The following is a 13606-nucleotide window of genomic DNA, read 5'->3' as shown; positions in this document are numbered from 1 at the left end:
ATAGATCACACATTGAATACTAATCATGTCATGAAAAGCCCCTAGTGGGATAACCCGATATGACGGCTGGTTACACATAGAAAGGGGGTTGGGTTTGAATGAAAGAGCGGGAAGACTTGAGGGACAAAGGGATTGAATCTCTATTGGACCTTGCGAAGTTTTGCTACAGTAAATACAGAATCTTATGCATTCTAAAAAACACCCATTCGGAAGAGGAAAGTGCAAGATATATATATACTGCTCAAAAAAATAAAGGGAACACTTAAACAACACATCCTAGATCTGAATGAAATAAATAATCTTATTAAATACATTTTTTTTAACATAGTTGAATGTGCTGACAACAAAATCACACAAAAATAATCAATGGAAATCCAATTTACCAACCCATGGAGGTCTGGATTTGGAGTCACACTCAAAATTAAAGTGGAAAACCACACTACAGGCTGATCCAACTTTGATGTAATGTCCTTAAAACAAGTCAAAATGAGGCTCAGTAGTGTGTGTGGCCTCCACGTGCCTGTATGACCTCCCTACAACGCCTGGGCATGCTCCTGATGAGGTGGCGGATGGTCTCCTGAGGGATATCCTCCCAGACCTGGACTAAAGCATCCGTCAACTCCTGGACAGTCTGTGGTGCAACGTGGCGTTGGTGGATGGAGCGAGACATGATGTCCCAGATGTGCTCAATTGGATTCAGGTCTGGGGAACGGGCGGGCCAGTCCATAGCATCAATGCCTTCCTCTTGCAGGAACTGCTGACACACTCCAGCCACATGAGGTCTAGCATTGTCTTGCATTAGGAGGAACCCAGGGCCAACCCCACCAGCATATGGTCTCACAAGGGGTCTGAGGATCTCATCTCGGTACATAATGGCAGTCAGGCTACCTCTGGCGAGCACATGGAGGGCTGTGCGGCCCCCCAAAGAAATGCAACCCCACACCATGACTGACCCACTGCCAAACCGGTCATGCTGGAGGATGTTGCAGGCTGCAGAACGTTCTCCACGGCGTCTCCAGACTCTGTCACGTCTGTCACGTGCTCAGTGTGAACCTGCTTTCATCTGTGAAGAGCACAGGGCGCCAGTGGCGAATTTGCCAATCTTGGTGTTCTCTGGCAAATGCCAAACGTCCTGCACGGTGTTGGGCTGTACGCACAACCCCCACCTATGGACGTCGGGCCCTCATACCACCCTTATGGAGTCTGTTTCTGACCGTTTGAGCAGACACATGCACATTTGTGGCCTGCTGGAGGTCATTTTGCAGGGCTCTGGCAGTGCTTATCCTGCTCCTCCTTGCACAAAGGCGGAGGTAGCGGTCCTGCTGCTGGGTTGTTGCCCTCCTCCGGCCTCCTCCACATCTCCTGATGTACTGGCCTGTCTCCTGGTAGCGCCTCCATGCTCTGGACACTACGCTGACAGACACAGCTAACCGTCTTGCCACAGCTCGCATTGATGTGCCATCCTGGATGAGCTGCACTACCTGAGCCACTTGTGTGAGTTGTAGACTCCGTCTCATGCTACCACTAGAGTGAAAGCACCGCCAGCATTCAAAAGTGACCAAAACATTAGCCAGGAAGCATAGGAACTGAGAAGTGGTCTGTGGTCACCACCTGCAGAACCACTCCTTTATTGGGGGTGTCTTGCTAATTGCCTATAATTTCCACCTGTTGTCTATTCCATTTGCACAACATCATGTGAAATTTATTGTCAATCAGTGTTGCTTCCTAAGTGGACAGTTTGATTTCACAGAAGTGTGATTGACTTGGAGTTACATTGTGTTGTTTAAAACCTGTTGGGGCTACAGGTTAGCAATGAACCCCGAGCCGGGATTGCTAACAAGGCTGGAAATTCAAAACATCAAAAATCGAATAATTTCAATTTCTCAAACAATCAACTATTTTACACAATTTAAATGATAAACATCTCCTTAATCTAACCACATTGTTCGATTTTCAAAGAGGCTTTACGGCAAAAGCATAAAGTTAGATTATGTTAGGACAGTACATAGCCACAAAATTACAAACATCCATTTTCAATTCAAGGTCAGGCATCACCAAAAGCAGAAACCAGCTTGAATTATGCAGTAACTTTTGTCAATCTCCATCAGATGACACTCCTAGGACATTATGTTATACAATACATGCATTTTTTGTTCCATCAAGTTCATATTTATATCCAAAAACAGCATTTTACAGTAGCGTGAAATTCAGATTTTTTTCTTCTCTGAAATGCTTCCGGTGAACATAACAAAATTACTATTCGAAAACATTGGTAAATTATAATATTGTCATTCAAAGAATAATATATTATCATCTCGTAATTGCTACCGAATGGCCAGATCTCAAAATAACTTTACTGGGAAATCACATTTTGCAATAAACGGGGTGCTATGCTAAGAACAACAGGCTATGCTATACAGTTAGCATCATCTAAAATCGATAATAACATTGTAAATACCCCCTTACCTTTGATTATCTCCATCAGAAGGCAGGATCCCAGGTCCGGAAGGCATTCCAGGTCCGGAACAAATGTGGTTTCTTTTGACAAAGTTCATAATTTATGTCCAAATAACACCAAGTACTTAGCGTTCATTATGCTCCCACAAAACGTGGTGTGGGGCTGGTAAAATCACGCCGAAAAGCTAAAAAAAAAAACTTGTAAATAATCTATTTATGTTCGTTCAAACATGTCAAATGTTGTTTAGCATTAATCTTTTGGTCCATTTTTAACGTTAAACATCAGTAATATTTTCACACAACCTATCCTATGTCTAGATAAAAAATGATGACAAACTCACGTCTCTCAGATTTATGCGCAGGCGCAAAAAAATGAAGTGATGACATGTCAACTTCCTTGGATTCTAATTTGCTCTCTGTTTATCACAGACGCTTCAAACAACTTTATAAAGATCGTTGACATCTAGTGGAAGCCGTAGGTGTTGCGAAATGAATCCTTTCTCACTATGGTATCTATAAAACAATGACACTAAATAGTACAGTCACAAAATTCACATTTTTTTGGATCTATTTTTCACAGGTTTTTGCCTGCAATATGAGTTTTGTTATACTTACAGACACCATTCAAACTGTTTTAGAAAATTCAGAGTGTTTTCTATCCGAATGTGTTAATAATATGCATATCCTAGCTTCTGAGTTGGTGTAGGAGGCAGTTAAAAATGGGCACATATTTTTTTCAAAATGTCTCAATACTGCCCCCGAGCCCCAACATGTTAAGTGTTCCCTTTATTTTTTTGAGCAGTGTATTTACTCTGAGCTGCGCTTCAATAGATGGGTTGAAGATGGAAGACTGGTTTACCCAGCAGAGATCGCCATTGTCCTTTGAAGAATCTTTCTGGTCGTAGTGTTGTAGAACGGATATGTTAAAGTACCCTGTTGTTCTTCTGAGATTGTCTGTCCTTTCCTAGGCTACGTATGTTTACAGCTGCAGCTGATAATTTGACGTCTAGGTGGTATCACGTCTTCTTTAGTGAATAATTGTTCAAAGTTCCTACCAAGTTGCCATAATCAGCTCGCGCTGTATTCTGGCTGGTCTAGTCGGAATTCACCATTCCAGCATGGTGATCATCACCTTTACGTTGAAATTTGCCCTTTCAAACGTTAGGACAGCAGTCCTGACATTGCTGGAACTAAATGTTAATTTTGTTAGGTTGTAGTTGAAATTATCCCTTTTAAACATATGGACACCAGTCCTCATGTCATCGGGAACTGAGTTTGACTTCCGTCAACGGGCTTTTGTACTGTGGGATAGAAGGGCGTGTTTCACAGTTCTCAACCAATGTCTGTTCACTTGGACGTGGCCAAGTGAACAACAATTCCACGTGAATCTGATAACCAGAATGTGTAAACTTTCAAAGATACAATTTATGTCGTCCTTAAATCAGATATAATGTCCCAGACAACAACTGATCTGACATCATATTCTTTAAGTACCAATGGACACTTTCAACTGGCTGAAAACGGGAAATATTCTTCCATTCCCCAACCTTTTGATGTTACCATACTCTCTCTATGTTAACAAAGGGCTTTCCAAGAGTCCATTCTGTAGAGTGGAGAGAAAAGTGGGAAAGGTATTTATGGGGGGTCATAAACCTCACCCAACAGGGCAACGTCATGACAGCTGTCAGCCTAATGCATCATCGGGGGCACACTGCCTGCCCACCAGGACATCTACAGCACCCGATGTCACAGGAAGGCCAAAAATATCATCAAGGACATTAGGCACAGCCTGTTCACCATGCTACCATCTAGAACCCTCAAACTCAACTCTGGACCTTGAAGACAGTTTCACTGCCTTTTTTCATTGTTCCCATCTAATCAGGGACTGGAAACCAGGTGTGTGCAACTAATTATCAGGTAGAACAGAAAACCAGCAGGCTCCGGACCCAGTAGGGTAAGAGTTGAGTACCCCTGATCTAGAAGGTGGAGACAGTACAGGTGCATCCAAGTTTGGACCGAGAGACTGATAAACAGCTTCTATCTCCAGGCCATTAGAATGTTAAACAGTCACCACTAGCCCAGCATGTACACCCTGGCCCATCTACTTTTGCTAGCCCCAATTCTGACTTGTGCTCTGATATCTGCCTCACTGATTTCTGCTCTCGTAAAAGCCTGGGTTTTCTGCACATTAACACTAGAAGCTTATTACCTAAAATGGATTAACTGAAAGTGTGGGTTCACAGCTCCAATAAAGATGTGTTGGTCATTACTGAGACGTGGTTAAGGAAGAGTGTTTTGAATACTGATGTAAACTTTTCTGGTTATAACCTTTTTGGCCAGACAGATCTTCCAAAGGTGGGGGAGTGGCAATCTTTACAAAGGATCACCTTCAGTGCTCGGTTGTCTCTACCAAGTTTGTCCCCAAACAATTAGATTTTCTGGTTTTAAGCATGACACTTTCAAATAGCTCTTTGTCGACTGTTGCTGGGTGCTATCGTCCTCCATCAGCACCGGCCTGTACCCTACCTGCCCTAAGCTCTCTCCTGGCCCCTTACACTAAGTCTGAATTTGTCCTGCTAGGAGACCTAAACTGGGACATGCTTAAACCACCTGACCAAGTTCTAAAGCAATGGGACTCCTTAAATCTTCCTCAGATTATTACCAATCCCACAAGGTATGACTGCAAACACCAAGAAAAGGCTACTCTCCTCAATGTTATCCTCACAAATAATCCTGATAGGTATCAGTCTGGTGTTTTCTGTAATGACATTAGTGATCACTGTTTTACAGCCTGTGTTCGTAATGGCTGCTCAGTGAAAAGACCTGTCCTGATTTGTCTTAGACGCTTGCTAAAAAACTTTAATGAGGAAGCCTTCCTTCATGAACTGGCCTCTGTAAAATGGTATAGAATAAGCTTGATCCCCTCTGTTGAAGATGCTTGGACCTTCTCAAGAATTGCATTTGACGAAAGGCTCGGCATACGCATACTCAGGCTGACTGGCTCTCGTTCAAGCAAATTAGAAATAAGTGCACTCAGGCTATCCGGAAGACCAAAGTTAGTTACTTTAAGGAGCAGTTCTCTCTCTGTGGGTCTAACCCCAAGAAGTTCTGTAAAACAGTTAAAGACCTGGAGAATAAACCCTCCTCCTCACAGTTGCCCATGTCCCTAAATGTTGATGATGTGGTTGTTACTGACAAGAAGCACATGGTTGAGCTTTTTAATCATCACTTCATTAAGTCAGGATTCCTATTTGACTCAGCCATGCCTCCTTGCCCGTCCAACATTTCCACATCTCCCATCCCTTCTAATGCGACTATCCCTGATGCTTCTCCCTCTTTTTCCCCAGCTACAAAGTTTCTCCCTGCAGGTAGTCACTGAGTCCGAGGTGCTAAAGGAGCTCCTTAAACTTGACCCCCAAAAAATATCTGGGTCAGATGGTTTAGACCCTTTCTTCTTTAAGGTTGCTAACCCAATCATCGATTACGAAAACATAATTTATAGATTGGCAGGTAAGGGTGCTCTTGAGCGGCTAGATGTTCTTTACCATTCGGCCATCAGATTTGCCACCAATGCTCCTTATGGGACACATCACTGCACTCTATACTCCTCTGTAAACTGGTCATCTCCATTTACCCGTCCAAGACACACTGGTTGATGCTTATTTATAAAACCCTGTTAGGCCTCACTCCCCCCTATCTGAAATATCTACTGAAGCCCTCATCCTCCACATAAAACACCCGTTCTGCCAGTCACATTCTGTTTAAGGTCCCCAAAGCACACACATCCCTGGGTCACTCCTCTTTTCAGTTCGCTGCAGCTAGCGACTGGAACGAGCTGCAACAAACACTCAAACTGGAAAGTTTTATCTCAATCTCTTCATTCAATGACTCAATCATGGACACTCTTACTGACAGTTGTGGCTGCTTTGTGTGATGTATTGGTGTCTCTACCTTCTTGTCCTTTTTGCTGTTGTCTGTGCCCAATAATGTTTGTACCATGTTTTGTGCTGCTACCATGTTGTGCTGCTACCATGTTGTTTTTATGTTTGGTTGCTACCATGCTGTGTTGTCATGTATTGCTGCCTTGCTATGTTGTGATCTTAGGTCTATCTTTATGTAGTGTTGTGTTGTCTCTCTTGTCGTGACTCTCTTGTCGTGATGTGTGTTTTGTCCTATATATATATAAAATGTAATTAAAAAAAAAATATATATATATATATATATATATATATATTATTATTATTTATTTTTTATCCCAGCCCCCATCCCAGCAGGAGCCCTTTTGCCTTTTGGTAGGCCATCATTGTAAATAAGAATTTGTTCTTAACTGACTTGCCTAGTTAAATAAAGGTAAAATAAATAAAATACCCTGCCCTGAACCTTAGACACTGTCACAAGCGTGTCTTTCTTTTTCCCAACGCAGTTAAGCCAAAACCATGCCCTGTTATTCAGAGGGGCGTTCTACAACGCTTTAAGTGCTCTCCATGTCCGGAAGTAAATATCAATAACATTTGCCCTTGTATTTCAAGATTGAAACGCATAGCGTATTGACTGAATGATTAGCTAATACATATTTGAGAAATTATAAATAATAAGCATATGCTTTTTACCTGATAATAGACTACTAATGATAATATAACTTCAAATACCGAGCTAGTAACGTTAAGTAGCCTAGGTTAACTTAGCTGACATTCAATTGAGGGAATTCAGCAGAGTTCTCTGAGAAACTTTAACAACTCATTGAAACTCTGAAAATAAATACATGGACAAATGTTACCAAACATGATAATAATAGGCCTGCACTGCGGTAGGCAGCTAATTGTTAAATTACACTTTCCATCCTTGGAAGATCACTGTCTCTGCGCTGATCGCCTGTGAGCGAGACAACGCTAGCTAGCCAATGGGAGCGTAGTAGAACGTCGGGGGTGTGATTTTGGCGTAACTGCGTTGGGGGAAAAAAAGAAAGACGCGTCACAAGCCGGCTACTGTAGCATGTTGTACTACAGTACCTATAATGCTCTGTAACGATATCCGGTGTTAACTTACGAAACAGTTTTCTAAAGCTAACACTATGATTCTGTATTCTTATCTGGCGTCAGATGTGGAAAAAATCTGATGTTGATCGCCACTCTGTCTACTAAAACTAGCTACCGAATGTCATTCTCCATCAGTGTGGACATTTACAAGTGAAAGTGAACCAGACACATTGTGCAAATGAATGACATTGTTATGCTTGCTAGCTAAGGTCGGGGAAGCCCAGCAGCAGCGTGTCTGTCCATCAGCCTACGGTGTGTGTGGAGCATGGTGTGGGTTCTTAGTTGCTAGGCAACGCCGGGCCCTCACGGAGCAGCACAAAGGGACAGACAGAAGGGAAAAAACCGCAAGGAGGAAAAGTTTTTCTGCAAGCAATAATAATACATTTTAAAAAAGTAATAAAGCTAAATAAATAAAAAATAAAGCTGTACATATAACTCATCCAGAGCCCTTTGACTTCTCAAACAAAGCAGATTGGCCAAGTTTCCTCTGGCGTCAGGGCTGAATACAAAACCAGAGGAATATCAGGTGAACTCTTTTATATGCTATGGGGGATGCCGCTGATTATATTTTGGAAGTATTGCCATTGACTGATGCAGAAAAAAAGGAGTTTGATGCTGTAACAGGAGCATTTGAGCAGCACTGTGTAGGAAAAGATAAGGTTATTTTTGAAACAGCACAATTCAACATGAGATGTCAAGATGAGGGAGAGAGTGCAGAGGCATTCATCACAGATGTACACAAGCAGCTGAGCATTGTAACTTTGGAGTGCTCAAAGAAGAACTTATAAGAGACAAAATTGTCGTTGGAATAAAAGACAGGAGGCTGTCAGAACAGAAGGCTGTCAGAACAGGAGGCTGTCAGAACAGCTATTCAAAGTCAGACAAAGTGAAACTGTAAAGAAGCAACAAACATTACTGCACAGCAATGCAATAGGAGGAGAAACCACTATAAATGTGGACGTTATCAAAGCAAAATGGAATAAAGGGAGAAAATTCCAACAAAGTGCACAAACAACATACAAAAGGGAAAAAACGAAACATATGACAATCCGAGTGAAAAGGGATGCAAAAGATGTGGAGGAGGACGAGAACATGGATGGAAGGACTGGTGTACATTGTAGCAGGACTGACAACCATTCCTAGGCCTACCAGCCATAGAGGCCCTACAGTTAGTGCACAGAACCGAAGAAGTGACACAGCCAGAGACAGACTTCACCATCGTCTATCCGTCCATCTTTCATGGACTGGGAAAACTCCAAGAGTCATACAAGATAAAGCTCAAAGATGGAACCACACCATGTGCTCCTTCAACACCACAACGTGTTCCGCTCCCATGAGAGAAAAGTACAGTCGTGGCCAATAGTTTTGAGAATGACACAAATAATAATTTTCACAAAGTCTGCTGCCTCAGTTGTATGATGCAATTTGCATATACTCCAGAATGTTATGAAGAGTGATCAGATGAATTGCAATTAATTGCAAGTCCCTCTTTGCCATGCAAATGAATTAAATCCCCCAAAAACATTTCCACTGCATTTCAGCTCTGCCACAAAAGGACCAGCTGACATTATGTGAGGGATTTTCTCTCGTTAACACAGGTGTGAGTGTTGACGAGGACAAAGCTGGAGATCACTCTGTCATGCTGATAGAGTTCGAATAACAGACTGGAAGCTTCAAAAGGAGGGTGGTGCTTGGAATCATTGTTCTTCCTCTGTCAACCATGGTTACCTGCAAGGAAACACATGCCGTCATCATTGCTTTGCACAAAAATGGCTTCACAGGCAAGGATATTGCTGCAAGTAAGATTGCACCTAAATCAACCATTTATCGGATCATCAAGAACTTCAAGGAGAGCGGTTCAATTGTTGTGACGAAGGCTTCAGGGCGCCCAAGAAAGTCCAGCAAGCGCCAGGACCGTCTCCTAAAGTTGATTCAGCTGCAGGATCGGGGCACCACCAGTACAGAGCCTGCTCAGGAATGGCAGCAGGCAGGTGTGAGTGCATCTGCATGCACAGTGAGGCGAAGACTTTTGGAGGATGGCCTGGTGTCAAGAAGGGCAGCAAAGAAGAAACTTCTCTCCAGGAAAAACATCAGTGACAGACTGATATTCTGCAAAATGTACAGGGATCGGACTGCTAAGGACTGGGGTAAAGTAATTTTCTCTGATGAATCCCCTTTCCGATTGTTTGGGGCATCCGGAAAAAAGCTTGTCCGGAGAATACAAGGTGAGCTCTACCATCAGTCCTGTGTCATGCCAACAGTAAAGCATCCTGAGACCATTCATGTGTGGGGTTGCTTCTCAGCCAAGGGAGTGGGCTCACTCACAATTTTGCCTAAGAACACAGCCATGAATAAAGAATGGTACCAACACATCCTCCGAGAGCAACTTCTCCCAACCATCCAGGAACAGTTTGGTGACGAACAATGCCTTTTCCAGCATGATGGAGCACCTTGCCATAAGGCAAAAGTGATAACTAAGTGGCTCGGGGAACAAAACATCGATATTTTGGGTCCATGGCCAGGAAACTCCCCAGACCTTAATCCCATTGAGAACTTGTGGTCAATCCTCAAGAGGCGGGTGGACAAACAAAAACCCACAAATTCTGACAAACTCCAAGCATTGATTATGCAAGAATGGCCTGCCATCAGTCAGGATGTGGCCCAGAAGTTAATTGACAGCATGCAGATTGCAGAGGTCTTGAAAAAGAAGGGTCAACACTGCAAATATTGACTCTTTGCATCAACTTCATGTAATTGTCAATAAAAGCCTTTGACACTTACGAAATGCTTGTAATTGTACTTCAGTATTCCATAGTAACATCTGACAAAAATATCTAAAGACACTGAGGCAGCAAACTTTGTGGAAATTAATATTTGTGTCATTCTCAAAACTTTTGGCCACGACTGTATATCCTCTCTGGGCTAGTGGGACGTGACCGTCCCACTCTATTTAACAGCCAGTGGAACAGCATGGCGCGAAATACAAAAACCTCAAAATGCAATAATTTAAATTTTTCAAACATACGACTATTTTACACCATTTTAAAGATAAGACTCTCGTTAATCTAACCACATTGTCCGATTTCAAAAAGGCTTTACAGTTTGGTCGCGAGAGTGCTCAGGTAGGTGTGTAGTGGTTTCCATTGGTGCTACTATGGTGGAAAGTCCAGACCAGGTCTCCACCGTGCGCATTCCCCCCGAATATGCCGATTTGGCATATGAGTCGCCTTCTTCTGTAAGAAGAAGGCGACTCAATTACCACCCTATCGACAGGGGGATTGTGCGATAAATCTCATAGTAGATGCTGCACTTCCCAGGAGTCACGTGCATCCCCTGTCGCAAGCGGAGACGGTGACTATGGAGACATATGTCTCCGAATCCCTGCGTCAGGGGTACATTCGGCCCTCCATTTCACCCGTCTCCTCGAGTTTCTTTTTTGTGAAGAAGAAGGATGGAGGTTTGCGCCCGTGCATTGATTATCGAAGTCTCAATAAAATTACGGTGGGGTACAGTTACCCGCTACCTCTGATCGCCACGACGATTGAGTTAATGCACGGGGCGCGCTTCTTCACTAAACTGGATCTCAGGAGTGCGTACAACCTGGTGCGTATCCGAGATGGAGACGAGTGGAAGACAGCATTTAGTACCACCTCAGGGCATTATGAGTACCTCGTCATGCCGTACGGTTTGAAGAATGCTCCATCAATCTTCCAATCTTTTGTAGACGAGATTTTCAGGGACCTGCACGGGCAGGGTGTAGTGGTGTATATTGTTGACATTCTGATTTACTCCACTACACGTGCCGAGCATGTGTCCCTGGTGCGCAGAGTGCTTGGTCGCCTGTTGGAGCATGACCTGTATGTCAAGGCTGAGAAATGCCTGTTCTTTCAACAGTCCATCTCATTCTTAGGGTATCGCCTATCCACGTCAGGAGTGGAGATGGAGAGTGACCGCATTGCAGCCGTGCGTAATTGGCCGACTCCCACCACGGTAAAGGAGGTGCAGCGATTTTTAGGGTTTGCCAATTACTACCGGAGGTTTATCCAGGGTTTTGGTCAGGTAGCTGCTCCCATTACCTCACTGTTGAAGGGGGGTCCAGTGCGCTTGCGGTGATCAACTGGGGCGGACAGGGCTTTTAGGAAACTGAAGGCTCTGTTTACCTCGGTTCCGGTGTTGGCTCATCCGGATCCGTCTTTGCAATTCATAGTGGAGGTGGACGTGTCTGAGGCTGGGATAGGAGCTGTGCTCTCGGGTACGCCACCTAAGCTCCGCCCCTGTGCCTTCTTCTCTAAGAAGCTCAGCCCGGCGGAGCGAAACTATGATGTGGGGGACCGGGAGCTGTTGGCTGTCATCAAAGCTTTGAAGGCGTGGAGACATTGGCTTGAGGGGGCTAAACACCCTTTTCTCATCTGGACTGACCACCGCAATCTGGAGTACATCCGGAAGACGAGGAGACTGAATCCTCGCCAGATAAGGTGGGCCATGTTTTTCACCTGTTTTGTGTTTACCCTCTTTTACAGACCAGGTTCCCAGAATGTTAAGGCAGACGCACTGTCCCAGCTGTATGACACAGAGGAGCGGTCCATGGATCCCACTCCCATAATCCCAGCCTCTTGTTTGGTGGCACCGGTAGTGTGGGAGCTGGACGCGGACATTGAGCGGGCGTCACGTGCAGAGCCCGTTCCCCCTCAGTGTCCTGCTGGGTGTCTGTACGTTCCGTCTGCTGTCCGCGACCGATTGATCTACTGGGCCCACACGTTACCCTCCTCTGGTCATCCTGGGATTGGTCGGACGATGCGCTGTCTTAGTGGGAGGTACTGGTGGCCCACCTTAGCTAAGAACGTGAGGGTTTATGTTTCCTCCTGCTCGGTGTGCGCCCAGTGCAAGGCTCCTAGACACCTACCCAGAGGTAAGTTACAACCCTTACCCGTTCCACAACGGCCGTGGTCGCACTTGTCGGTGGATTTCATAACCGATCTTCCACCTTCGCAAGGTAACACCACGAACCTGGTCGTTGTGGATCGTTTTTCTAAGTCCTGTCGTCTCCTCCCTTTGCCCGGTCTCCCTACGGCCCTACAAACTGCAGAGGCTCTGTTTACACACGTCTTTCGGCACTACGGGGTGCCTGAGGATATAGTGTCTGATCGGGGTCCCCAGTTCACGTCAAGGGTCTGGAAGGCGTTCATGGAGTGTCTGGGGGTCTCGGTCAGCCTTACCTCGGGTTTTCACCCTGAGAGTAACGAGCAGGTGGAGAGAGTTAACCAGGATGTGGGTAGGTTTCTGAGGTCTTATTGTCAGGACCGGCCGGGGGAGTGGGTGGCGTTCGTGCCCTGGGCAGAGATGGCTCAGAACTCGCTTCGCCACTCCTCCACTAACCTCTTTCCCTTTCAGTGTGTGTATCAGCCGGTTCTGGCCCCTTGGCATCAGAGTCAGACCAAGGCTCCTGCGGTGGACCACTTGTTCCGGCGCGCGGAGGAGACCTGGGACGCCGCTCACGTCACGGCTGGAGCCGCGCGTCGGGGGGGGGGTACTGTCACGATTTCTGCCGAAGTCGATGACCCCCTCGTTCGGGTGGTGCTTGGCGGTTGATGTTACCGGTCTTCTAGCCATCACTGATCCATTTTTCATGTTCCATTGGTTTTGTCTTGTTTTCATACACACCTGGTTCCAATCCCATTCATTAGATGTTGTGTATTTAACCCTCTGTTTTCCCTCATGTCCTTGTCCGAGATTGTCTGGTGTTTTGTGTTTCTTGGATTATGTATAGGTGTGCGATGGGTTATGTTACCCATGTTATTTTTTGTACGTTTGTTTTTTGGAGTTTGTTTTTATCTCATTAAACTACTCCAATTACATCAAGTTGGTTTCTCCTGCGCCTGACTTCCATGCCACCTACACCCACGTCAATGACAGTATGTAAACTTCTGACCCACTGGGAATGTGATGAAAGAAATAAAAGCTGAAATAAATTATTCTCTCTGCTATTATTCTGACATTTCACATTCTTAAAATAAAGTGGTGATCCTAACTGACCTAAGACAGAGAATTTTTACTAGGATTAAATGTCAGGAATTGTGAAAAACTGAGTTTAAATGTATTTGGCTAAAGTGTAT

The sequence above is a fragment of the Salmo salar genome, chromosome 20 (assembly GCF_965601325.2).
Source record: "Salmo salar chromosome 20, fSalSal1, whole genome shotgun sequence".
In the NCBI taxonomy this organism is placed as follows: domain Eukaryota; kingdom Metazoa; phylum Chordata; class Actinopteri; order Salmoniformes; family Salmonidae; genus Salmo; species Salmo salar.
This window is presented reverse-complemented; position numbering follows the sequence as displayed.